The 6,000-nt window shown below is 37.2% G+C and overlaps 1 long non-coding RNA gene across 4 annotated transcripts in view; it reads right to left on the bottom strand.

Moving 5' to 3' along the window:
- Positions 1 to 1,060: 1,060 nt before the first annotated feature.
- The window catches only part of LOC138140519 (uncharacterized), a 63,639-nt gene continuing 58,699 nt past the window's right edge, over positions 1,061 to 6,000 (bottom strand). The window contains exons 5-7 of one of the 4 annotated variants that reach the window (XR_011162552.1): positions 2,970 to 3,727; positions 2,548 to 2,661; positions 1,061 to 2,433 (exon numbers count right to left, since the gene is read on the bottom strand). This is a non-coding gene — a long non-coding RNA (uncharacterized lncRNA). Of the gene's footprint in view, positions 3,728 to 6,000 lie in introns of all 4 variants that reach the window. The other 3 variants (XR_011162550.1, XR_011162551.1, XR_011162548.1) reach the window with 3 other exon arrangements.

Below are 6,000 nucleotides of genomic sequence, written 5' to 3'. Positions count from 1 at the left end.
AACTCTCTTCAAGTTGGTAATAAAAGTGACCCCAAAATTGTAAAACAAATTATCGGCCCAAGTCGTGATGCGTGATGCGGACGCGAAAATTTTACCTTGACGGATGAAACTAATTCCGTGTCCGGGAATAAAATGTATGTGGTGAGCCTAAAGAAGTTTTCACTTCAAAAATAAGCAAGATAGATGGATTCTTGAAAAATGTCATCGCCTGGCAAAAAACCTGTGCTTAAGAGTCAGACACGTGAAATAATTCAATTTCCTTCATCATTTGCTAATTGCTACCTTAATTTAAACTGTATATGTACGTCACTGGCCGGCCAGTTGCTTATGAACCTCTAATTTCCCGACTTGGCACCCTCCACTATGCACAACTTTTGTCACGTGTCAGCTCGTCCATTGACGTTGACAGACGTCTCACACGTGTGTATTGTCGTCAAAGATTAAATATAAGTCTACATTAAGGAGTTAAAATGCCTGTAGTGTATGTATATTGCGAAAACATTTTCTCCAGACAATTCACCCTTAACAGACACATCAGAGAAATTCATATGCAACAGGTTGAACCTATTGCATATTCTAAAGAAGTGTGGAGTTTCAAGTGTTTGGAATCTGGTTGTGATACATCCTTTCAGCAAGGACCATTTTTGGTTAATCATTTGGAAAAGGTTCATAACTTGAAATTTAAAAATGAAACTAAATTAGAAAAATACGTGTGAAAGTCCAGATTGTTCGAGTGGGTAAATTAAAAAAAACAGGAATTATGTAGCAAATATCGTAATAACGTTTGTTTCTATATTTTGTACACAAACACATTATAAATATGGTGGGTTTTGCCGATAACTTTTTAGAAATTAGAAAGGCTCATAACGTTTATAAACGATGTATAAAAAAAAACCTAATTACGTTATATGTTATATGTTATATATGTTATATGTTACGTTATAATTTTCTCCTGAACTACTACACCAACAAGAGAAAACTTAAATCTCCCAACTTCACCGGGGGAAATGATGCTACACAAACACGATGTTATACCAGGTGTTGGACAGAAACACAGATGTAATAATAATGGTGTTTAATTTTTGTTTCCTAACTTTACAATCGACACGTAACAATTTAACTCCAACTTAGATGCCGCTGTGGGCGAAACACAATCGACTATGTAAGGTGATGCTAGGATACAAACTAAGTATAATTCCAAAATAAACAAATCAAGGTTATGGGCCTTGAGACCAAATTGAACTAATTAAAGTTAACTCTGTAAAAGCTAGTTTAGGAGTGAACTGAAGGTTCTCAAAATAACACGCTGAAGGCGCTTAAACTCTAGTTAAATTTACAAACAGTGCCGGTACTACCAGGCTAATCTCAAACTATACAAATGACCAATTCGTGAAAATTAAACCAAAACTTTCCTTACACCGGGTCTGGGGCTTGAAATCCAAGAAGAGTCCTTGGGAGAGCGAGCCGGAGGAAGGTGCTCCGAGTCCTTCTTCCGCCGCTGGTCTATCACGCCGTCCGTATCCTCGGAAAGTCCTCGGGGTCCTTCCTACCCTCGACACTCCCTAGGGATAGGCGTGAATTAGTCAGGTTTAGCCCCGGTGCAAAAAATTATGGAAAACGATAAAGTAAAGTGATAAATAAAAAAAACGTCCGAGAGCCAGCGAGCGCGTCGTTTCTGGCGAGGTCACTCCAGGTCCGATAACGTGAATCAACGTAAAAGAAATGAGCCAAGATGGCAGACCGCAAAAGAAAGACGCTGAAGGACCTTGCCAGATATGAGTTGCTCCTGGACTCGGGTTCCTCGGCCAGGGACAGTCCGGTGTGAGGTCCTGCTCTCCGGAGGGGTCCTGGGGGATGACGTCGGTCCAACAGGGTGGTGAAATTATCCGCTGATGCGTAGGGTCGTTGACCCTCGTGCAGGAAGCCTTAATCCGCCGCGACGTTTCGGTTGGAATTCTTCTAAGGCGATTTCCTAGCCGAATCGGTCTTCCTCCACGGGTTCGCCAGCACCTATTGCACTCTAAAACACCCCCTAATTTCCCCCTTTGAACACAACACTCACACACGGATCGGTCGTAACCTCTGACCTCAACTAGTCGAGAACCCGTCGAGAACCTGATCGAGAACCTCCGACATGGCGTCTGCTCCACCTTTATATATTTTCCCCTCCTCTCGCCGAATTGACGCCGCCGGTACCGGAAGTCGGGGTCCGAGGGCCCGTTCTGGAATGTTCTAGAACGTTCTCGCCTTTACGATTTACCGCGAAATTTAAATCGTAACACTACCCTTGTAAAAATACTCTATTATTAAGTAAGTACATTATATTATAATTTTGTAATATAATAACATTAGTTAAAAAGTTTTACAATTTGAAAATGAAATATAACATATTTTGTTTGTACTGCTTATCTAAGCTTCGATTTGCAGCATGTCCTGTAAATAAAAAGATTATGCAGCTGAATACCGAAACAGACATGACACCTAATAATAATTATTGTCTTATTCTGAATGACATTATTATACTTATACTTTGTACTGATCCTTTACCTGTTTTACTCCGATTACAATTAAAGTATGTAGCACTTCCATCTTTCTTGTGTTTTGATACCACTTAATAAGTGTTAGATGCTTCTTCAATAGATTGTTTCCAATTGGTAAATTCTGAAAATAAGAACCTAGTAATAAGGTCACAATTAATACCGTTTTATAGTAAGAATTTTTTAATAAACAATGGTCAACCTCAAAATGAAGTGAAAAACTTTGCTATTCCACCCAAAATTTTTCCCACATGGACCGGCGACGTCGCTATGAGAATTTGAATTATGAAGGTGAAATTTTCATACCACGGGACACTGACAATTGTTTATAAAAACATTCTACTATAGCATTGTTTATGTAATACATACATAAGGGTCCTACTCATGTGTTAAACTATTAGTTGCACTTTTAAAGCAGAAACGAAAACTTACCTTTCTTATTTGCAAAACCAATAGTAGTTTCATTTTTAAATTATGAACCTTTTCCAAATGATTAACCAAAAATGGTCCTTGCTGAAAGGATGTATCACAACCAGATTCCAAACACTTGAAACTCCACACTTCTTTAGAATATGCAATAGGTTCAACCTGTTGCATATGAATTTCTCTGATGTGTCTGTTAAGGGTGAATTGTCTGGAGAAAATGTTTTCACAATATACACACACTACAGGCATTTTAACTCCTTAATGTAGACTTATATTTAATCTTTGACGACAATACACACGTGCGAGACGTCTGTCAACGTCAATGGCCGAGCTGACACGTGACAAAAAGTTGTGCATAGTGGGGGGTGCCGAGTCGGGAAATTAAAGGTTCGTCAGTTGCTTTAATCCAATGATGCTTGAGGGGGGAGTCTTTTACCTGCGTATCACGTTTGGCGTTAGGTCTAGCTGTGTTGTATGGAACCATAGAATATGGAACAGACTGCTTGGATACCTAACCTACAACTGTTAAGGTTGTACAATGCCCAAAAATATTACGTTTCACCAACGCAAGATGGTTCTGAAGTTTCACACTCTGATAGTTGGCGTATAGGCAACACACCAAACTTCTATCCTTCCCTTTACAGATTTCAATTTCCTTATAGAAATAAGAAGGGTTGATGTCCAAGCACAATTGTTGTTATATCTATTGACCGGTAGGTGGATTCGAACTCGACCGCTTCCCTTGACCTCCTTTCCGCCCGAAGCTATGGGTATAATTTATATTGTTACTGTGGGTATAATCCTGTTAACAGGTATACGAGCGGCCACAGGTAAATTGCGCACAGCGGTCAGGGATTAAGCAGGTATATTCCAAATTGACCTTTTACGCCGGTAAATTGCGCACAAATCCTCTTGGGTTGGTTCGACAGGGTTGAGGATTTAAATTCGGGTAGGTATATGTATATAAAGAAATATTTAGGCCTGTCATCACATTGAATCACTTTTTAGTAAACAAACTTTTTACCTTTTATTTCCCTATGAATGAGTTTGGTTGGTCTAACAGATATATCCTCTTCAGCCTTCCTTTTAACCCTGTTGCTTATCTTTTGCCGATATATGTCAGATGGATCATGATTATGATTGAGATTGCTCTCAATCATGTCATTCCGGCTCGTTATATAGAATTTTGCTTTGCAATTTTTGTTACTACAACGCCAATACGTTTTTCCCGACGAGAGTGTTCTACCTTTTCTAAACTTTGCACCGTCTATAACCATTAGGGTTTTACCCCGTTCACTCAACATTGTATCCATGTTATAAATTGAAACAGCCACTTCTCACTTGCACTTGATTCGAGGGGTGCTACCTGTACTTGTACTCTGGAGGGGGTCGATAATCCCTCCGCCCCAAGTACCTGGTATACTTTTCTCGATTTTTGAGGGCTGTGCGCAATTTACACTTACACTTACACTCGCTCCAGAGAAATCTAAATTATATTTTGATATAGGTATTTTTTTTCCATCAATTTAAAGATTTTTAATACAACCTAAGACCTACTAATATAATTTATTACTATTAAGACGATAAATTAAACAGAAAATAAAAAATATTATTTAGACGAACATGAATGTATTTTTAACAACAATTAGCTAGTCTTTTATCTAAAGTAAAATATTCGTTCTGAAAATTCCAATGATAAATTTTGATTTGTAGATCTTTCTTTAATTGCAACTCCAAAAATTTTCATTTTTCTGTTTAATTCCTCGTTTACTCCCCCCCAAATTTTCAAAACCTTCTTCCAAAAATTTTCCGTACTTCCCCTTCAGATATCTGAAAGAGATTGAAGCTAACATTTTAAATATGTAGGTCAATTTAAATTAAAAGTGGATTTGTCAACTTATGGCAAAAATCTCCTCAACCATTCGGTAAACTGGCATCTTCCCCAAAGTTTGACAGGTTACTTTTTACAACACCAATGAACACTTTATTTTGTCTTTAAAGTGAGGCATTTTCTCTTTATAACCCTGCCTGTGGCCTCCAGGATATCGTTACTTAATTACTTAATCGTATTTTTTCATATACAGTGTGGTGATAAACCAAGGAACAAAATTTATAACGTTATTTAATGTTTTCAGGCAAAACGCTCGGACAAGTCAATTTTATTTTTTAATTAGCCACCTTATGACATAAAAATTTTACTATGACGTCATGTATTTTTACACAATGACGTCATGATTTTTTTAATTTTTAATTAAATTTTTTAAATTACAACCTCCACTTTTTTCTTCTCTTTTTGATAGACCTTCCTACTACCTAAACGACGAATAAAAAAAATTGTTGCCTTACATAACATTTTTTTCGAGAAAATGACAAATTTCACTCCAAAATATTTAATTTAGTTTTTAACGTAAAATTGTTTTTCAGTGGGGTCACTTAAAATCGACATTTACGACAGAGAATTCGCGCTGAATTGTTTTTTTGTACCGTTGATTTTTATACATACATAACCTACAATTTTGTCGCTGTTGATTCCACGTCAAATTTCTGTCAAAAGACGTATCCGGTTGCAGTATTGTAAACAGCCGAATAACAAAATTCTCTTAATTGTATTGCCAACTCAAATAGTCCTTTTTGATCACCCGGTATATTGAAAATGAATAAACTTTAACTATAATTTTTTTCTCCAAGCGTCAAAAGATGATGACATTTAAGTTTCAATAATCAAAAAATTAATTTGAATCTCGTAATTTCATATTACGTTCGTGTCTGCTGTCGACCAGTTCGGGGCTAGTGCTTCAAGCGTTTTTGAACACGTGACCGATAAACAGAGAACGAATCTCTATTTACAAGTTTTAAACTCTGGAGTTCTGCACTCGACAAAATATTTGGTATTTATACATTTCCAGGTAGCCGGAATGGTCCGGCACCGCCGTAGAGGGGGCACCGCTCACTCAGGGTAGAGGAAGGTATCTAAAGATTGCACAGTGCTTTTAAAATAAAAATGTTTTAATTTTGGAAGAATATTTTTCATAAATTG

Source organism: Tenebrio molitor, chromosome Y (genome assembly GCF_963966145.1).
Source record: "Tenebrio molitor chromosome Y, icTenMoli1.1, whole genome shotgun sequence".
Classification (NCBI taxonomy): domain Eukaryota; kingdom Metazoa; phylum Arthropoda; class Insecta; order Coleoptera; family Tenebrionidae; genus Tenebrio; species Tenebrio molitor.
Note: the sequence above shows the minus strand (reverse complement) of the source record. Positions and strands in the feature narration are given on the sequence as shown.